This window comes from Numida meleagris, chromosome 1, assembly GCF_002078875.1.
Source record: "Numida meleagris isolate 19003 breed g44 Domestic line chromosome 1, NumMel1.0, whole genome shotgun sequence".
Lineage (NCBI taxonomy): Eukaryota > Metazoa > Chordata > Aves > Galliformes > Numididae > Numida > Numida meleagris.
The window spans coordinates 122,155,283-122,177,737 of record NC_034409.1 but is presented as its reverse complement, the minus strand read 5'-3'; the positions used below and the strand labels follow the sequence as shown (position 1 = coordinate 122,177,737).

At 39.3% G+C, this 22,455-nt stretch overlaps 1 protein-coding gene across 1 annotated transcript in view; it reads right to left on the bottom strand.

Annotated features, from left to right (window-relative positions):
• The window catches only part of MID1 (midline 1), a 253,902-nt gene extending 238,184 nt beyond the window's left edge, over window positions 1-15,718 (bottom strand). The window contains exon 1 of the mRNA XM_021410705.1: window positions 15,551-15,718. The gene's annotated coding sequence lies outside the window, so the exon portion shown is untranslated. The remainder of the gene's footprint in view (window positions 1-15,550) is intronic.

Below are 22,455 nucleotides of genomic sequence, written 5' to 3'. Positions count from 1 at the left end.
ATAATTAATAGAAGGAGTTAAAGGTGATACCATAAGGTAAAAGGGATAGAGAATAATGAAGATCCAGAAGCTGTGTGCTAAGAAATACAGGGAAGAAATGTGTAGGAGCACAGAATTAATGCAACCAATAGATGCTTGCAAGGAAATGGGATAGAATTTTCCCCAGAAGGGCTCACAGGAGAACATTTCTGGGGGAGGCTCAAATTAAAGTACTTTGTGGCATATCAAGGAACAAAATTCTGTTGGGAAGTTAGTCTATCAGTAAAAAAGAAAAAATCCTCTTGTGTCAGATTTGAGTTCTGTAAATCTGAAAATATTTATTTTGAGATAAAATGAAGACTGAGACTACAGACCTTGGCAGTCCAGAAGTGTTAGGTGCTCTTACCCATCTTGCTTAAATGGCTCATAAATTACAAAGAAATTCTCAGAGTGCCAGAGGAAAGAAAACTTACCTTTAAATTTGTTACTTTGTTGGCACTCACAATTCCTCTCTCCTCAAATATGTTCCTAGGTAGCAGTGGGGGAGCCTCAACAGGCTCCTATGAGAGGCAGTGAGCCAATTTGTAGTTATTTTAAAGAATGCATCAGTTGTCTAAAGTTTTGCACCCTAGTACAGATCCTGTTTGTCTAAAAAGTATCCAGGCCATGTAAAAATGGTCTGCTGGACAGGGTCCAGAGTTTTACAGGCTAAAAGCATATAACTTTACAACATTCCACTTCAAATCTTGCATGAAAATTCTGGTTAGCAAATGGCGATAGGTATAGGGAGAGGAACAGCTTTTAACACTGTCAAAACATTTTGGGGCCAATCTCAGAAAAACTGTAGGAACAGCAAAGTGAAAAGGTAGCATCTGTAAAATACTCCAGACTCCAGTCTTTCTGCATCCTTGCAGTTAGACTTCACTCACTGCTACACTCACAGGGAGGTATTTCTGATATTTTCAGTTTACAAGGCATAGGCTCCTTGCCATCCATTCAAAATTCAGACAGAAAAAGTGATCTAGCTTCCAGTATGGTCTGTTAAGCCACTCCACAAAATCCTTCACTGGTTTCCTGATGTATTGAGAATCAACTATGAGGCTTCATTCCTAAGAATGCTTTCTTAAACATTTTATTTTATTGCCACGAGTGAACCTACTGCCCTACATGGGAATACACTAGGTAGTAAAGTTAAGCATGTGTGTAAGTGTTTGCAGGTTCAGGGCCTTAAATCCCTGTTCTGGTCCACATGACCTAACACAGCAAGTGATATCTGTAATAAATTCAATTCCTTCTACTCCTATTTCTCCAATTTCCCATGGGAACAATGTTTCAGTGCTTTTTCAAACTATATGCAAATCTGCTACTCTTTCATTAACTCTTTATAACTGTTTAAACATTGAAAGTTTGTGTGTGAGACATACTATTTCTTTGCACAGCTTAATCAATTCTGAGATAGTGTAAGGCCCAGGCCATGGGCAACCTGATCTAGCTGTGGTGTCCCTGTTCATTGCAGGGGAGTTGGACTAGACGGCCTTCAGAGGTTCTTTTCAACTCTAAGGATTCTATGATCCTAAGAGTGAAGCTGGTAGCTCACCTGGTTACGTGACTCCATGCTGAACACTTTTGGAACCTGTTCCAGGCACAGACGGTTCTATGTAAGAAGCTGCACTGGTCTGACATTATAAAAAAAGTCCTTTCAACCTTCCTCACAGAACAGAATGCCTACCTTGTAGAACCATACTTGCCTGCTTCCTTATACTCCACCAGATTATTATTATTATTTTTTTTTAGTTAATGCAGAGAATGACACAGGGAGAAATATCATGGAGATGAATTACTATGTATTGGCAGAGTGAGATCTAGGCAGAAAAAGTTTTCTTTTCAGAAACCCTCATTCAACATCTAAGTAATCTTGAAGTGGCCTGAAACAGTAAAGACAGAAATCAAGCCTCATTCATTTCAGACTCTCATAAAATGGTTATGACTCTCACCTGAGGTGTGTGCTCTGAATCCCTCAAGAAAAAAAAAAGAATGTTTCTATTCAAAATAGAGTATTAGGAGTCATGCAAGACACGACCAATTCAGGTTTAAAGTCCTATTCTATCAACAAACTTGAACCTGTTTCTGTGAGAACCTGGGTCAGAGAACAGCAAGCAAACCCATCTGCACTTGTGAAGCTGGCTTCTACATTTCTCTCTACATCCCCCACTTTACTAGGCACTCTTAAGAATGAAGAGCTTCTTTGTAGTGAGTGTAGTCAAAATGATATCAGTCTTAGAAAAAAAATTGTTGCAATCAGCTGAAGTTTTCCATGAAAAGTGAGCAATGAAAAAAATAATAAATAAAATGACACGAACCAGAAATATATAATTAGTTAACGAAAATGAGCTATTTAAGTACTATCAAGCTCCTCTCAGAATAGGGCATTGGATCTTGTGATAACAGGTGCTACCCAATATTTATCTGTACTACACGCGGAGCTTTAGCAAGTGTGAAGTGTGGCTGTTTGCATTTCTGAGCAAGCCACCGAGATGCTAATCATATTTGATCTACAAATCACACAGTAGTTTCTAATACCACTCCGTGAGATAAAGAAGAAAGGTGACAGACTCAGGTGTCTCCTCCTCACAACTCAGACTGGTGAGCTAACTGGTGGGACACTTCCTATTTCAGAATTTGTTGCTTCCCGTGCTTTTTACAGAGACTCCATTCTTATTTAAACTGGCAAATGCTTCTCTCTGGTCTCCATTGTGTAAATGTTTCCAAATAAAGAACTAGTTAATAAAAAAAAAATCTCTAATAGCAGTGATTGAGGAAGATGTTCAGCGCTGAATGCTATAAATTCGGCATACCTGAAAGGTTCCGAGACAGCACTTTACAGTTTGCACGATGGTCAATACACAAGCCAGAATTTAGACAAGGAAACTCCATTCTGTCATCACATCTATACCTCCTCTCTTTTCAGATCTGCTTTCCGAGGAGTCTTCAAAGACTCTGCACAGTTCATTTGCCAGTGGTTTAGTACGCCACTTCCCCTGAAAGACTGTTCCACATAAATGTTACTCATAAAGCAAAGAGGAATTTATAATTGGATACAGACCTCTCCCCGAGACCGTCACACTCCATATACTAATTTCTGTATGCTGATCAGTACAGTTTGAGCGCTTCTGTAATATTCATTCAGCATCTCTTGTTATACATGCTGGCATGAAACACTGTAAACATCTCCTCTTCTTCATGCCTTTGAAATCTTTTCAGGCAATTGTATTCTTTATAACCATCATTTTGCCTTTGAGGCAGATAAACACTGCACTGGAAAAACTACACCATACTGAAAAAGGAGTCTATAACATGCTCGACCCTATTGTTTCTGCTTAATGGCCTGCAGCCATTATATGGTGAAGAACATATCTTGAAGCAGAAAAAGACGTTATACCCTTTTTGTGGGAAATCAGTGATCTTATATTCTGCAAGATATATTAATAGTGGAGCACATCAGTATTTGTGATACCAAGAGAGTCACAAGGGAAGTGTATTTGTGCTTGCCATTGTTTATTAGATTGGGGTTGTACCTCTCTTACATTAGGAGAAAACAAGGAAGATTATTATAAAAAAATGACAGACTTAACATTACATATCTTGCTATTCTAGTCTCCTGCACCTGGGATTTTGCTTTTTAAGAGTAAAGCCCTAAGTCATTTTGCAGAGATGCCAAATGTCTGAAATCCTTTGTCCAAAACCAACTGTAGATTTCTAACAAGGAAAGATGTAAAAAGTCACAACCCTTTCTCTTTTTACGATATCTTGAAAGTCCTTTTCTTCCCACACTTTCACAGAATCTTAAGACAGATGAAGTCCCCATGATGGAGAACAGACAAATCACATTTAGGGTATGAGCATTAAGCACAGCCTACAGTGAAAACAGTACACGAGCATGCAACTTCTGTCCATGTGAGAGCATGAGAAAGGAGTGGCAGGCACTAAACAGTGAAAACAAAAAAAAAGACAAAAACATTCCTCAGCTCAAAAATGTATTTACTACTGTTGGTGAGTTTTGGTAACACACAGAGATATTTCAGTAGGCACTTGCAGTCTTTAAAAATGAAGACAATTTCACTTTTCATGGACTAACCTATTTAATTCACATCTTCAGAGCCTTAAAATCTTGCATCATAATTTTTGCAAGAAGAAAGAAATCATCTTGTGGTCTAATGAACACAGGGTTCTCTGCTCCCAGTAGTTCGTAAATTACCCATTTCTCTCATCAGAGACTGCAGGCAGACAAATATTACTACTCTAAAAAATCCCACCTGCTGATCATTCAGACAAAGGAAGCTGCAGGTGTGTCAGATGTATCACCAGAAGGAGTACTCTGAGAGGACCAGACCACATACTTTTCATGCACAAGGAAGAAAAACCATTGAAAACAGTTCCTCCTGAGGTGGAGAAGTGTCATATTGCCACCTTCTAGCACTGTGTTCAAGAGCTATGACCCAGTTCATTCTATTGTAAAAAACAGAGAGCAGCTTAAACACAAAACACAGAAATCAGCTGCAAATGATAGAATTGATTTCTTGAGGGTTTGGCCATACCAAAACAGATACGGAACTCAGAACTCAGTTGTTTTTTAAATTCTAGGTAAGTGAGAATCTGGTTTAGTGCTCAGCACCTAGCTGCTGTCTCCCTCTATTCATAATTTAGGAGGCCGAAATTAAAGCAAGTGCCAGAAGCCTACAGAGGTGCCTAACTTCACACAGAGCTTTAAGATTATGGAAAGCCTATTTTAATTTAGTCGTGGCTTTCCCTCTGTTTCATCTCCCATGTGTTTATGGCATCCATGTGGAAAGAAAAAATCCCTAACTCAATGATTTAGGATTTTTTCATTAACATCTGTATAATATAAAACACACAAAAGTGATCTTAGTGAGGCCCTTGAGCCATGCTGCCTCCCTCCTTTGGTGATAGCTCTCACTATAAGACAAGAAAGTCAAGATTCTTGCACCATCTTTCTCCCAGTGGCGCAGCTGCTACAGTAGAAAATAAGTTTATATCAGCACAGATATTGCCACATCTTGGCCAAAGCACTGCCCTTCTCAGCAATACAGAACATACACTGCAAACCCCCTTAGCCAGGGAAAGGCCTTCAGCACACATTTTGCATATCCTGGATGAGCTATACCAAATTGAAAGCATCTTTAGCTGTGCTTAAAAAACAAGTTCCGCCCTGCACCTGGAATAATAACCCAGGCAGATCAAACTACCCTCAGGCACAAAAAGTGTCCCCCGAGCTCCAGAGAAGGGCAGGCGTTTCTTCTGGCAGCCCGTCATCCTCTGTATTATAGGTCTTATTCTGAGGTACTGACTAGAAAAGACATATTAGTGAAAGTTTAAGATGCCACTTCACGCACTTAGAAGTTAAGCACTGCTGAACCTAATTCATAACGCACATATCTTTCTCAATATTGCCTTTAATGACTCCGATGGACAAAATATTGAGTTCCGGCTCACTAGAAGACACAGGTTGTTTTTTCTTGAATATTAGTATCATATCTTCACATTACTGTACAAGAGTTTTTTGTCACATATTTCATTACATTTTTACTTTGACATCTATCTTTAACACATAAAAAACACAAAGAACGACTGACAGGGTTCTGATCTAGGAGAATAACCAAACCTTCCTTAGAAGAACGTCATCTTTCAAACAAGTTTTAGCTTTAGATTTAGCTTGTCCAAGCACTTTAAAGAGGATTTTTCTCCAGGCAAAATGTTAAAAGCTGTTTTTGAATAGACATATGGCCATACAGTTACCCGCAATTACTGAATATTTTAGTAGTCTGGTTCAATTTAATTTTTGCAAAATATTTTTAGATGTAAAACTCTAAACCTCAGAAATGAAAGTCAGATAGTGATGTTGCCTATGAATATAAAGTGCAATACACTCCAGTCCTGAAAGACAGTAATTGAAAGTCCTAGTAATGATTGCCATCGCCAAATGAGTATTTTTAAACAGTTGTGCGTTGATTGCCTGACACAACATTCCCTTCCTCTGTGCTCAGAATAAGGACTGGACTCAGTCGGAGATCATTGTGGAAGAAGACAGTAACTTTCCTTCAGCAATGAGCAGAATGTGTTATGGGATCCCTCTTGCAAGATGGAGGCCCTAGTCATGATCCACATGGTGTGAAATTCACGGCAACGGTCTCACCATTTGGGCTAAATATCAGTCTGAAAAATGGCTTTGACAAACAGCCCCCGGCTGCAGTAGGAAGGAGAGGGAGCTTATTCAGCCCCTGCCTGCTATGTATATTTTTCACCAGCACATGGACGACTGAACTCTGAGGTAGAAAGCAGTTACTTTTGCTAGCATATATTCCCGCTGCAACCCTTTTGCACCCTTCCCATTAGAGTCAACTAATCTATTCACAGACAAGTGAAGAGATGGACAGTTTCAAGTGGATGCTTATGTTATTAAAGAAGTTTATGGCTAATACAAATATAAAATCAGAAAAAAAAGATGTTTATAATAACTCTTTTATAAGCCCATCTTTTACAATTGACAATATATGTGAATTAATTTTAGGAAGGCAAACACTTCAGTTTTTGTCATTTTGTGTTCCAGAAACAATCACCATTTAGGAATTCAGTTTAACCAATCTCATGAAATGACTGGCTCAGAAGTGCTGACTCATGAGAATGAGGTTATGGGAAGTAACAAGCAGAAGAAATCAATCTCACTTCCATTTACATGCTCATCTCCTTCTATTTTTACATGCTCCTTCTCTTGGATCATCGACTTTAATCTGGGACCTGACTGATCAAATGTTATGCCTCGTATCTTCATTGTGAGGTTAATGGATATTGCACTACAGTATACAGCATCGATCAACAGTAATCAATGACTCGGAACTGCTACATAACCATGGGAGGTGTACTATTTTTTTTGCCCGTAGCACATCAGTAACACATTTTACATAACAAACTAAACACTCCACTGTACTATTCAAAGAGAACCTTGCCCTGTAACTCTCAGGTCTATTTCTACTTAGGTACAGCGCTTGGGTGAACAATCTCCTCACCTGCACTAACACAAGATTGTTTATTTTGTTGGTGGTGTTTGTTTTTTTTTCATTTGTTTGTTTTAACTTCCCCACATTCATTTGCAGTAGTTTTATTCTTGCTTGCTTTACATCTACAGAGATTGTTTTGTTCTGCTTTTTATTGCACAGATTATGCAATGCAGTAATAAGAGGAAAAGGTACACATTTTGTAGACTGAATGGCAATAGTTTCACATATGCAACTATTCCCACTTTCCTTTGGTACAATTTTATTATGCTTCTCATTCATTCATGTCATCTCTGCATTTACTGTTACTTAATGCTTAATGTTAAATAGGTGTCTTGGCTATGACACTTAAGACTAATAACTGGGTGGAAGCTAAAAGTGAAGTAACTATTTAAAGTTCCCAAATTCCTAAGCAATGAGTCTATAGCATTAGAAAGAGCGAAGAAAACATGGCAGCACTACACTGTAGGTACAATACCTATGTGGGGCTGAGCCAGTTCATGCCTAAGATAAGGGTCACCTGCGAGGCATCCAAGAGCCTTGCTCCACTGACCTAACACCACAGAGAACAGAAATCAGGGTCATGAGGTGGAGATAAAGGGCAGATGCAGGCCCAGGTTAGGCACTGCTGTGCAGCTGGGACATGGCCATGAGCTACATTGGGCCTGAAACTGGGAAGCATTCAAGGGTTCCATGCTTGGGATACAATCAATGACTTAGGAACCAATGCCAGAAAAGTTGGTCTCAAGAAATCTATGTGAGGTCACTTCCCTGCTCCCAGGAGGATAAAAATAAAATATCTAAAAATAGATAAAAACTGGTATGTATTTCCTCAGCCAGTGAAAAATCTCCAAAGATTGATCTGACACCTTCTTTAGGTAACCCATTCCTCAAATCTAACCAAAATCACCAGGGCTGCAAATGGCATTTTTTTCAGTCCTCAGTGGAGATGAAGAACAATTAACCACTCTTGTGTGTTATAGTACAGTTCATTCTCTTTTCTAGACGGAGATTTGCCAAGCTCAGTTTCTGCAAGTAGCACTTAGAGTTGCCTGCTTGTAGCAGTCTCTCCAGCTCCTGCTGGCTTCCAAGCACATGCTTCCGGCTTCACCCTTTGCTCTCACATGAAGACAGCAGTGGGTAAGCAGCATCTTCTGGTGTAGCAGGGAAAGGCAACTGGACAGACTATTAATTCTCAATAATCCTTTCACAGGACGCTCTGAGAATCCTAGTTTTACCTAAACCATACTCAGCTCCTGCAGTTTTGTCAAGTTTTCTTGTTACAATTTTTCACTTGCTTTCCAACAGATTATCTCCAGTTTGTGTACATATTTCTTTATCCCATATAAAACTGGTTGAAGAATTCAGGCCAGGGGCTTATCACAGTAGAACAGGACAAAATAATTAACTGTCATCCTCTTGTACACAATATCTTCAGTAATGAGTGCCAGAATGACATGTTCACATTTCAATATTTTGTCACATCAGTGACTCACATTCATTTTCTAATTTGCAGCTACTCTCTCTGAATGATTCCCCACTTTCTATCACTGAATTATACTTTCATCCCTGACTGTATTGAGTCGTGCTCCTTTTGATTCTTTCATTTTGATTTGCCAGCTGCTCAGAATTCTTTTCAATAAGTACTAGAAACTTTGCAGATGATACCAACTCTAGAAATAAAACTTTTCAGATTCCTAAACCCATTCTCAATTGAGAGACATCTTTTTATTTTTGAATATACAGCAATTCTGCGCACACCAAAACTTTAAATTGCCTGTGGTGAAAAAAAAAAAAGGACTATTCAGCTGATGGTTCTACTCAGCTTTAATCTTCCATTTTCTCCTCGTGATTTGTTTCTTTAGTTCTCATGTGACATAGACAAAACATTCAAATTCAACTCTTAAGGGTACGGAAACATAAGAACAAAAACCTTCAAGGCACACTGGGTTAACCTTTACAATTAAAATGTGAGCTAACAACTGTAAGTCATTTCACTGAGTTCGTTTCCGTTAATCTAAACCAAATCAATGCTGTTGTGCATTCTAGCCATGTGCAATGGTACACATTAGAAGCAAAACGTGTCTGAAACACTAGCATACTAACACAGTACTGCTGAGGAGTTGCTGAGATCAACAGCTGAAGTTCAAAGTCCAGGTAACTTTTCCATTCAAGAGACCACTAACAGCTATATACAGAGATGTAAGAAAAGCCAAGTGCCTGTTAATAAGTGCTTGCTCTATTTTGTGACATGAGTATGGCGAAATTCTGGAAGGAAGGATATGCAGATTTCATCTAATTCTATTCTCTAATGCTAAATGCCTATCTCTATGCACAACGTTGTTTGGTGTGTGCATGCGTGCCCATTTCACTCCCATCTTTACTTCTGTAAAGACATTTATACAACTCTCTTCATACAATTTAAAAACCTTATTGGTGAGTTGTTGGAACTGTTGGAAGTATTGGTGACTGCAGCCACAAACTGTCTTTTTTCTCTTCTGCATATGTCATATATGACATCCCATATGACATACATTTTACTGACACAGTTTAAGTTTTATTTGGTAAACAAACCATACAATGCCAGTTGAGTCCAGTGATTTACATCATGTAAAAACAGAACATCTTAAGCAACACATGTGCAATAAAAGCAAACAGATGTTTGCAGTCTAAGCACTGTGCTAATGGTGGTGGTATGGCAACGTATCAAAGGCAAAACACAACGTATCCAGAATTGCCCACTGGAGTGTTAAGCACAGCTGCACAACTTTGAAACAACAACCAATAGGATATCCCAAACCACTTTGTGGCATGCTGCCATGCTTAAGGTAAGAATTTGTAATTAACTGCTAATACCTAAACTCCTCAGCTAAAATGGTGTGGAATTTCTTGCGACTAAGACAACAAAGATACAAACCATATAGTAAAGCCATTGCTTGTTTTACAGCATTAACATAGCAGGAACACTACTGCTGTTTCATACATAGTGGAATTAAATGTGCCCCCAAAAATCTAATTCAGAAGGCCTGATCTGAGGTTTCATATGGAATTTTCCAGGCTGGGCAGCTACAAAGCAGAAATGTTAGAAATGCAACAGCAGGAGCCCATGCATTGCTGGAAGAGCACGGTGGACAAGTTGTGACACTTACAGGCTGACACCCTATCAGCTCTGTAATCCCATGCATTACAAACAGTGCTGTTCTCAGCCTGTTGGAATGGCTGGAGTTATGTGGAAGGTGTCAGAAATGTCATTTCGCTCATGCCATTGAATGTAAACTTCACTAAATCCTAAATGGAGCTGTTATGCACAACTTCATAGAAACACGCCTAACAAAAGCAATAGCTCTTTCCTAAATCTAATACCCAGAAGACCAATGGCAAAACTGCCATTGAGTGAAACTATCAGAGAAAAAAAAAAAGAATTGAAAATCGCCCCTTGAAGAAGTTTTACAAAAACCTACAAAAGAAATGCAGAATTGTTCAAGGAAAATGCTACAAGTGTTAACTGATGTAGCTAAAAGCAAATACCAGTTATTCCACACCATGGGCACAGTATCACATGAGAATAATAGCTCTTTTTTTTTTTTTTTTACTAACAATTTAGCAATTTACTAAGAATTTAGCAACATATGAATCTGAGTCTGTGTTAAAATCCCAGACAAAGATATGTTGGGAAACACGCATCTGTTCATGTATAGATATTCAAGCAAGTACATTCGTAAATATCTTGCTGAACAGATAATACACTTATCGTGCAAATAATAATAAAATGTCAACAAGATATGCCAAGAAGCATCTCAGCACTCCCTCAGCTATCTGCTACATCATCAAAAATGAGATTTCATGCCAGTATTTTTTATGAAAGTAAAAACAAAACAGTAAGGAAATATTTTCTAAGAAGCTGGTAAACTCAGATTCTAAAACATATTGCATATTTTCAATACCTTTTTGTATGAGTCTCCAAGTAGCATGTATTCCAAAACTCTAATTTTGATAAGTAGTTCTGAAGTATAATTTGAAATTAACACAGAAACAAATGAATTCAACTCACAAGCCTGCAGAACGCAGACTGTTTTTGAGATAACACAAGACTGGAGAATCTGGGGAGTTTAATCCTCAGCCCAGTAGTTTTCTGAACTTCTCAGACTGAATAAACATACAAGAAGTATGAGAAAACTGCAGTTCCACATCTTTATCACAGATTTGTCATGCTTTATGTTTCTCAACCCTTTTTAATTAAAATACTTCCATTTTTTTGTTTCCTAAACAATTCAGTTACACATTAGTGAATAAATACACAGATGCTGCAGACATCATTTTTCAATCCAGAGTCCAGCTTAACATCCTCTGATCTGACAAAGCGCAGCTTTACACTGCCCAGCTTTTAGTCTCTTGCATTCGCATGGCTCCCAGGCACCCATGCACACAGAAGCTGCAGTACTAGGCTAGGCTAGAGGCTTCTAGCTGGGTACACAACATCTCAATTTTAGGTTGTGGTTGCAGACTGTGGTCATCATACTTTATCCTCAAACTCAGTGGCTCAGTGGAGACAAGCCAGGCACTGGGGAATGATGGCAGCAGCTGCTCTAGAAAAAGCAGTTCAGATTTGGAATTATGTTTTTAACTTTAAACTCCAGATACATCTACTCATAGCTGGAACAACAGAGAGGCAGAAGTAAAACTCAAGCAACATACACCTCTTCTGAATCATGTGAAATTACAGAAACATTAGGCAGACAAACTAGGATGCATTTCCTATGCTGCCTTTTCATCGGTCTTCAAAACAAAGATTTAAGCGCGTGCAAAATAGTGAATGCTACAGAAGAACAGCTCACATCTCACTCTGGACATCCATCTCCTTCTTGCATTGTTCCCAGATTCCTTCCACAGAGCTTCTAAACTGCAGAGGGCAATTTTCACTTAGACATGTGTTTCAGGGGAAATAAGGAATTTCCCAAGGTCACTTTAGGGCAATGAAATCACACATGCCATATAAAACACTTACACTACAAAATGATAGCATAATGGCGTGGTAAAGCCTTTAACAAAACCCTAAAGAGAGCATGCAACTCATACAGCATGGTCATTTGTTATTTCTAGCTCTCCAGTTACACCTTTGAAAACCAGTGTTTCTTTTTATTGGAAAAATGATAAGAGGTATCAGAAAAAAGCATGATGTGCCCAGCTTCCTCTTGCCAATATGTAGGGTCACTCAGCTTCAAATTGCACACTAGTCAGGAAAAGAAAATAAATACATGCAGTGATTGTTCTGTTTAAGTCTAGAAAGCATACAAATCATTTTTCTATTTGTACGATGAACAGGTTATGAAACGTGAAAAATGTTTAAGACATTTACGATTTTCACTTCTAAACCAAAAAAAAAAAGCAATAATATATGCTAAAAACTTCAAGCACTCTCTCTTTTGAAAGCAACAAATGGGTGAAACTTCTCATGAATTTAACCCATCAGTAACATAACAGAGACAAAAAATGGATTTGGTCCAAGTAATCAAAGGTTGTCATACCATAAATAATTCGGTGCTTCTTACCTCAGGCATACAAACAGAAATTCCAGTTCAGTCATGCATTAAACTCCAGATTGTCACATTCAAATATTTCTGTTTCGCTTCAGTCTCGTCTCAGTTACACAACTAAGGACTGTGCTCCAGGCTTATGCACAAACTTGCTGCACCTTTGCCTAGGTTCAGAGTATTCATTTCCAAACTATACAGTCCAATATAACACCATCTCTGCGCTGTGAACTATTAAAACTGATATCAAAGAATCCTTGATTGAATGAAAAAAAAAAAACTTTAAACGGGGTCATAATGAATGCTAGCTCTTTTTTTTTTTTTAATTAGTGAATGAAACACATCACCTATTAACATGGACAGGAGACCAATGTCTAGGGCAAGAGGTTTGTTTGCCGCAGCTCAGGAAGGAGAGGGGCCACTGTAAAACTCAGCCATATCTACTGGATTTTGTTGTGATTTCAGATAATACACAAGATCTACCCTTCATTTTAAGGTTGCTTCATCTACTTTGCAATTCTTTTCTTACTGAAAACAAGGTTAAACATTTTTTTCTGTGATATCTCCCAGCCATATATCCTGGTCAGACAAGGACTTGCTTTTTGTGCATCCAAGCCAATGAAAACTCATGCAATACCACAGTTGCAGAACCAAGAAACAAAAAACAAAAAAAAAAAAACAAAAAAACAACAGCACAGGTGCTAGATCTTGGTAAGTCCTAGTGTGATAGCACAGGATCTGCATCTGCCCCATTACACATGCTTTGGATGGCAGAGGAGGGCACAAGGAAACTTGTGCTGAAGAGCATGAGAGCCCACAGTGCCCCCCGTTTCTCTGGAAGAGCCTGCAATTGGGACCAGCCCCAGGACAGCCACACAGATGTCTGCTCAGATCTTGGGGCAGAGTTAGCTCATGCCAGCCCGAAAGATTCCGTGCAGACTTTGAATCAGAGTTCTATCTCACTTTGCAGTGGGAAGCCGAAAGACCATGAATGACTGTAGCATAGCTAGACACCGAACTAATGGGAGCAAAGAAATTTACTAGACAGGATAAGGAAAAGCAGATGTTATAGTAAGTTTATCCAGTGTCTCCTCCTGCCCTTTAAATTCATACTTCAGTTACTAACAACCCTGCTAAAATCTATCCTATGTGCTCCCACTCAATTCACATTAATAAAGGTTATACTGCCCAGAGACATGGTACATGGCCCGTCCCTGGAGATACTCAAGGTCAGGTTGGTCCAAGCTCCGAGCACTCTGATCTAACTGTAGGTGTCCCTGTTCATTGCAGGGGAGTTGGACTAGGTGGCCTTTGAAGATCTCCTTCAACTCAAATGATTCTACCACTGTCTGTACCACAGACTGGAAACCACAAGGATGAAAAGTGATACAAAAAGAAACATACGGTTCTGGACCACCAGTCCTATATTTGCTGTACTGCCTTCCACCAAGACCAAAGATGTTTCATGACAATGAACTCACCGGCTGCAGTTCTAAAGCACTGTCTAGTGTTTGACTTCTTTGCCATATTGATGCTCCCATAAAATTCTCTACTGAAACTACTGTTGTGTGTCGTTCCCACTGATACCTCGATAAACATTCAAAGTCAGGAATTTAGAATCCTCATACATATAAGTGAATGAGAATATGTAGCAACACAAGTGAATTATAATCCTGATGGTTCCTTAGTAATGTCGCATTACTAACTCCAAGTAGACATTCATTCATAAAAATTTTAAAAATGTATAAGGGAGTTTTTAAATAATAATAATCTTCACTCTAAGCTTTTAAGCCTTTAGCTGTAAGACTGTACTTTACTTCCATACTTTGGACCCCAGGAGAGATACAGCTGTAACTCCCATAACTAGTGCGATAACATGCATGTGTCCACTTAAATATGATTATTTACATATGAAAATTAGTGAAAAGCAGTCTTATGTCTATCAATTGCTAAGATCAGAAAATCATCCTGAAAATAAACTCCACCTGTTTCTGGATAGTTCTGTGCGTTTTTTTTTCCTTAGAAGGCACTTCTCAGAGAAATAACTCAAAGTATTCTTTCATTCCTATCTTTTATACCATAACTGCACAAAACTTGAGCAAGCTGCTGCAGTTCACACGCTGATGCAAACAGTAACTGTCCTGAAGGACTGCACAGCAGCATTCTTCCAACTAGAAACCCATTCAAGATAAGTTTTCAACTTGACTTTTCATTATGTCTTGACCAAAATCTACAAGGAACGAACCTTTTCCCCCCTCTTTCTCACTCTCTGCCAGGATTTTACACAGAACCTCCTGTAAATGTTATCTGAATGTGCAAATATTTCCCAGGCAACACATCCTTGTTGTGAACTGGGGTAATCTCTATTGTAGAAGAACAAGTTTCGCTTACATTTCTTAGAACAGTACCTGCAGTTTATTTTTTAACTCACTGAAAATCTTTATTACTGCAGGAACTCCCTGTATTCCAGCAAATGCATCCCAGCTATGCTGACCGGGCTGCATTCATACACATCACAGTAAAGAACACTGAGATCCCGGAAGGGCTAAAGGAGCGCACCTTTTACAAAAGGCGTGTTTTGCCCTACAAAGTGAAGGACCGTTCTCCAGATGCGGCAGGATCATAAAATACTGCATTTGCAGAGGTTCTAAGAGTTAAGCAAAGCATCTCAGCCTCATTTCCAGTCTCACATCTGTGTTCCATCAGAGATAAGAAAGTTTGATCACCTCCCCAGTAAAAAGAAGGTGTACGCGAATTAGAAGCACGTGGAACGCCAGATAAGCTAAAATAATTGTCCACACAGATGTTGCTGCAAACAAGAAGCACGCTTTTGCTTCGCAGCCTCCGTAAAACCCAACGAGCCATTCCAGGAGGGAGCAGCAGTAGTCGGAACAAGTCTCGCAGGCAGCCCTCTGAGCTTCTCCGCACTCTACCACCACGCTCCCGCCGCGGGGCTCCGTGCCGACATACCTGCCTCTCCATTTTTGCTCCCTGGCTCTTTTCCTCCTCGTCTTGAAGTTGAAGAAAGAGGGATAGTCCTTCCTAGCGCTGGGCTGCCCTGCCGCCGCCGCTGCTATTGCTGCTGCTGCCGCCGCCCCGAGCCCTGTCCAGCCCGCGCAGTGCCGCTCTCTGGGCGCGGAGCGCTCCCCAGCCCCAGCCCCGCCGCCTGGCAGGTTTCCTTATATAGGTGAACGCTAATTGCATTCCTGGTGGAAGAGGCTAGCTGAGAGAGAGCTTAACTTGGTTAACTCCACAAATACCAAATGAGGCTGCCTGCCCGAAGTTTGCTTGCTTAGCACTGAAGTGTCTTCGGAGGGGAGAATGGGTTCCTTGCAGCACAGTTTAGCACCTATAAAGCTATGCCATTTCCTATAGCTATAGTAATATCGAGTGCTATGTCAGTATTACACTAAACACTTGATATTTTTACAGAACACCTGCCTTAGCCTGCATTTTACTCCAAGAAAAGCACACAAGTTCACAAAGGTAATGGGCACGCACGTTCTGATAGTGCTAAAATAATTCCAATCCTATCAGTTTTCTACATGGAAAGGCTGCCATATATCAAATGTAACGTGAAAAAGGGTTGCAACATGGCTGTCAAGGGGAAAAAAAAGCAGTACAAGACAAGTTTGTTTACTGTTTTCTACTTCCTTTTCTATACAATGTAATAGCTAAGCTTCTGGTGATAGATCTGTCTTTGTCAGAGAGATGTGATTGTGATACATTAACAGACACACCCATCCAAACAGAGAAATACAGAGATGGAGTGTGTACCCAGAACAAGCACATACCCTATTCTGCATAGCAGTGGTGTACTTGACTCCTCTTGCCCACCCACTACTCACTAAATCCTTTCTGCAAGCACAACTCAAATGCCTTCAAGAAGCAATTAATTAATCGTAGGGAAAATCATGCGATTTGTTTCCCTTTATTCTACTCAGTCAAGATTCACCTATTCATTATGGACCTCTTACAAGCTACAACACTAACGTATGCAGAGAGGGACAGAGAGCAAAAGGCATGAAGACAAAAAGGAACAAATAAAACAAAGGATGGATGAAACCAAAACAAGAAATAAGAAGGGTTAAAAGATTTGACCAAATGATGAAAGGCTGATGTTTAAAAACAGTACGCTGAACTCTGAAACATATCTTTTTTTTTTTTTCATTTGTTCCTTCAGATGTACTGCTTACAACCTAAGACAGAAAATAAACAAAATCTGCTTCCTGATTACCTGTGGAAGGTTAGGAAGAACCACCCAAATGCTGGGAATTATCGTTACCCAGTGGACTAGAACTCTTCTTATCCCCGTGTAATATACATCTTAGAGATCATCAAATAATATACTGTGCAAAAAAGCTATTCCTAATGACCACTCCTAACGGTTTCAATACTTCTTTCATTATAATTTTCCTCTCCCCTGAGGCATAAACATTCAACCTCTTGCAGGAGCTTGGCTTATAAGTGGAGAAAAATGAAAAACAATACCAATAAAAGCTGTAAGACTCAATAAATATATCTAAAATATTCTCCCTATACAGTACATAGGGAATCAGAAATACGTGGCCAGGGGCATGGTGTAATGGTCTTCACGGGACTCTTTCAGGACACATAACTCACTTGTGGCTTCACAGTATAGGAATATGTCAGCCCTGCCAAGTTATGACAAAGCATGTGCACTGGACTATACAGCCTTGTATTCCCTTAACACCAGTGAGCTTGTGACCGGTTCCTGATTGAGTATCAGTTTTTCACATGAACCAAGCAATTAAAATCCCCCAGATTCCCAAAAATGCAACAACAATGAAAGGTTAAAAGGGCAAAATAGATTACGCCAAAATAGATGTTACTTCAGGTACAGCTGACATCTGTTCTTAGGTTAGATCTTTTTCTGTTATCCAACTCAGAGCCCGCAACGAACATCACATTCGTTCATCCAAAATTGCTCTCTCAATCGAGGATTTTCTTACTGCTTCTTCAAAACGGGTACAACTACTTTCTTTTCCCCATCTAAAACTCAACTAGGTATCACATTCTTTGTCTGACAACCTCCTTCACCTGATCCAAACATCATATTGTGGATCAGTCATGGGATTTGGGGTTTTACAGTCAGGCACGACGCCTCATGCTTTAGCTACTGATCCCCAAACCACAATATCAGCAGATAAAAAACATGAGAAGTTTCCCCAAGTCCTACATGTGCCACCTGTGTAAGGTATAATTTCTTTACTACAATCCTCTCTCAAGTAAAGTATTTTTTTTTCTCAAATGTAAATTAAAAAAAAACCCTACACTTTCACTTCACGTCTCTGCTGAAACATTAAAAGCAGTTAATTATGGTAAGTCTTCATAGATCCTTTGTACATTAGTGATTTTTTTAAAAATACATGTATATAATTCTGAAGCAATCCAGTTAATTCCTGAAGCTGAGAGCAGTCTTAGCATATTACTTTCATCTACTTTGCTACCACAAATACATTATCTGCAGAGGATGCCAAGACAACATTAATTACCTCATAACCAATCTCTCCTGTTCTTCAGAAAGAGCTCTAGTAGTTCTGAGTCTGCATTCAGAGTTTGAGGATACTTGAAAAGCTCTGAGCAGATCTCTAAAGTACATTATTTTTAATGTTAGACATTAGAAGATTCATTAGAAATGAATGCAGGTTACGACAATGTGTTACTTTCTTTGTTGCAGTGCTCCACGTTATTTTTGGCAAAAGCTCAGCATTTAAGTAACCGCTCTCATTCAGGGTGTCATTAGCTTGTTTCCGGTGCACAATTCATATAAACGGTTTACTGAGGTTAGTTTAGTTCCTGCTTTCAGATAGTAACTATTTGTTAGCCCAGCGACCTTTGTCCGGTAGAGCAGCAGTCCCAGACAGGATCTGCTAACTGATCAGAGTTCTGCTGTGTTCCTCTTGACTTCCAGTTGTGTGCTTCACTGGCCATATTTTCTTTATCTCCAAAGATGGTTTGTAAGAAACAGCTTTTATTTATTTCTCTTATACTTTCTTATAAAAAGGCTGATGGATTTTCCTTCTTGTATTTTTGCCCATTTTTAAAATATACAGTCCTGCTGCTGTTTACATTGCTACACTAGAAATGGAAATCTAGTATAAATTCCCATGGTGAATTTGGATTGTATGGAATAGATAAGTGCAATACACTCAGAAATATATTTCCTATTAAACAAACTATGTTGGCCCCTAATCTTGTCATGTATGTATAAATATCTGCCTTGACCTTTTTTTTTTCCTTATTAAAAGCTAAGGGAAACAGCAGATTCAGTCTCCTTTTACTGACTACTTATTCAATGACAAGATCGCCTTCTGAAGTTCTTTGTGGGCTGAAATCATGCACACTTGAGCAACTCAGTAAACTGGCTAAATGTAGCCAGGTAAGTTTAAAGTAACAGGGATCTCTCAAGTTTCATTGCAAAACTGTTGCCCCACAGTTTCCAGAATCAAGCTGTTAATGCATTCTTCAGGTTCTGATTCTTTCAATTCAATGGCAACACTTCCTTTCACTTTAATATTGTCAAGATTTCATACCTCATCTTGGTATCTGCCTCTTTATATCTTCAGTTTCCCTTAGAGATGTGCATCATTGAGCATCCCACAATGCATGCTCTGTTCTTGTGGACTGCAGCAAGATCATTCCTTCAATAGCTCATTGTTTGTTCTCAGCTTCATTACCCAGTCCTCAAATCAAGCAACATGACTTGCTAGAATGGCAGCAGTAAGCACCTCACAAATAAGGTAGATTTGGTTCTAACAGCCTTCATTTAACATACAAATCACCCCAGAGATGTACAGTTGCACACTGCATCTCTTTCCATATCAAAAGATTTGCTAGCTTAAAAAACTAAAAGTCCAAATACATTACTATTTCCAACTCCACTAGTGTTATTTCTGCACTGCTGTGAAAATCTTGTATACACACGGACTGCAAACTTTGCATTGAGAGATAATTGTGGTAGTCTGTACAGAAGCATTAGCAAAATTTCTGCTTAGGCTTTTAGTCTAGTATCTGAAAAAGATGCAAACAAAATGCTCTACTCTAGAGCAGAGCTTTCTCTGAGCAAGCAGGGGAAATATACTGCATTTGGCTGGGATGGAGTTAACTGTCATTGTAGCAGCCTGGATAGCTCTGTATTTTGGATTTGTGACTAAAGAAGTGTTGGTAATGTGCTAATGTTTTGGTTAGTGCTGAGCAGTGCTTGGTGCACAGTAGCTCTTCTTGCTGCCTCATCCCCTTTGTGAGTAGGCTGGGAGTAGGCAAGAAATGGAGAGAGGACATAGGACAACTGGCCCAAACTGGCCAAACAGATATTCCATGCCGTATCATGTCATGCTCTGCAGTAAGATCCAAGGTAGACAAAGAAGGGGAATGGCGGTATCTTCCCAGGTGACTGGGGTCTGGAAACTCACTGAGCATCAGTCTGCCTCGGATGGTGGTGAGTGATTTCCTTTGCTGCACTACTTTTGTTCTCTTCCCTTTAATTATTAAAATGGATTTTGTTGTTGTTGTTTGTTTTTTGATCATGATCCCTGAGTTTTCTGTTTTTCTTCCTATTTTCTTTCCCCATCCCATCGGGGTTGGGGAGGAAGCAAGCAGATGTGTGGGTACCTGCCTGCCAGCCTGGAACAACTCACCACAAAAAACATGGCAGACCTGAAATCTTAGGACTAATCCCATCGCTCCTCACACACAGTGACACTATAGTGACAAGCTGAGCAACTTAACTCTCCAGTTCAGAGTCTCACAGCAGAGAAGCAGTTTCGGAAAGGGCTCTATCATTTTTGCCTTCCAGAAAATACCTCAGAGTGGTCTGCAAAAATGCTTCACCTCGTGGTAAAGTCAAATTGACATGCTAAATTACCTTCAGCAGTGGTTCACTGAAGTAATTTGACTTCACCTGGAAATGCACTAGAAGCACCTAAATGGCAACTATCAGTCTGAGAAGCAGCTGAAGTTGTAGCTGCCTCTCAGCCACCAGTTCCCTGCCAATGATCAGGAACACAAAGACACATCAGGCAAAACCATGCAACTCCCTGACAGCAGGCAAACTAAAAACAAACGTGGGGCCAAGAACTGTAGACACAGCAGTAACTAATACGCTTAGCTAAAAGAAGGCAAAGGGTTTTGATATGCTTTTCTGCCATTTTATGCTATTCTTTTCCTCCAACCAATGCAAAATAAAATTAATCTCAGAACCTATATTCATCCAAGATTCAGGCCATAAATGAAAATATACAAGAAAGAAGAAACTAAAAGGTTAAGGCACTCAGAAGCAGATTTCACATACTGTACACAGCTGAGCATGTACCTTATCAGGGGAACACTAGCTGTACGGATCAGTTAACTTTATGATACAACCTTTACTTTTTACTATTTCCTGATCTGGTGTTCGATTTTACAACCTTAATGCAAGTTACTTCACTAATAAAGCATTTCTTATAAAGTTTGACCATATTACTTAACCTTTACACAGGAACAAAGATGTCAAAACATGTTAAAGGCTAATGTCTAAGGGTATTATGTCTACCCTTGGGAAACAAATTGAGCTTTCCTCTGCGACGCTGTTTCAAAATTCATCATTAAAAGCCATGTAACACAACAAGTTACTATCCTTAACCTTGCACCACGTGTTCTTCAGATTTCAGAAACATGCTTACACAAAACAAGAGTTTTATGTTTCCATTAAATATGTTTAAAACTCAAGGTTGTGCTATTAGCCAAAGCAATTAGTGCAAGATCCAGCAAAAAAAGCTATTTGGTCCTGAAGAGTTTAAATGCTTTATCTGGAAAAGTTAATGAAATATTTACAATGTTGTTATTAACTAAGATTAGAAGTGGATTAAAATGGCACTTGGAAAATAAATCAGACAATTAAAGAGCTTTTCAGAACTGTGGAAACTCCTTAGGGCCCAGGGAAAGAATACTCAGAATGCTTATATGAAGAAGGACATTTTGAAAACACTTTGTTTTTAGTACTATAGGACTTCAGACTGCAGAAACTGCCTTCACGTCAAGATCAACATTAGGGTTTGTAACAACCATGATGCTAAATGCTAATCAGATATGCTGTAAACTTTGCTGTTTTTAACTGCAGCACCTTCCATATTCAGCATGTTGTGTCAGTGGTGGAGCTATTAGAAATGTTCCTCAGTGTTTTAACTGAGGCAACTATCAGATTAGTTAAATTGAGAAAGTGATTTTGAGCTACACGGAGGGGAAGGGTGACGCTGTAATTGAAGCAGTCATTGTTAGCTGAATTTTTATATTGCAGCCCAAGTATTTCCACAGAAGGTACTAAAAAAAAAAGACTAAATTGGAAAATCCTAAAAAAGTGAAGAGGGGCAATCCAGAGCAGGTGGCGGGAGAGACAATGCAGGACCATGTGTTTTCTGGCTTGTTGGGAAGGCAGCGTACAACAGCTTGTTGACACACTTTCCCTAGCACTTCTGAGGGAGTCACAGCTTGGCAACTATGTTTCTTCCCTGTGATTTCATTTTACCTGACTATGAAGGCAGCAACGCACTGAATATCAGAGCACAGTCAGCCAAAGCTCTTCTGCACTTTCTAGGAGAGAAACACTACAGTCTCACACCACAGATAAGGATAGCCTGACAGAGGTGCATCTCTATTGACTGACCATAAAGAGGTGACTACACCTAGCTTAAACTCTTCAGTTATGTTCCTTAAACTGAGAGAGGTAGCTGCTGGCCAAAAAGCATACAAAAATAAGTTACACGACTAAGAAAATGTTGAATAGCATCAGAGTACCTTAATGATTAGGATAAATGAATTTAACATGGACAGTATGCGAATTATTTTGACTGAAACAACATTATTTATTCGTAGAG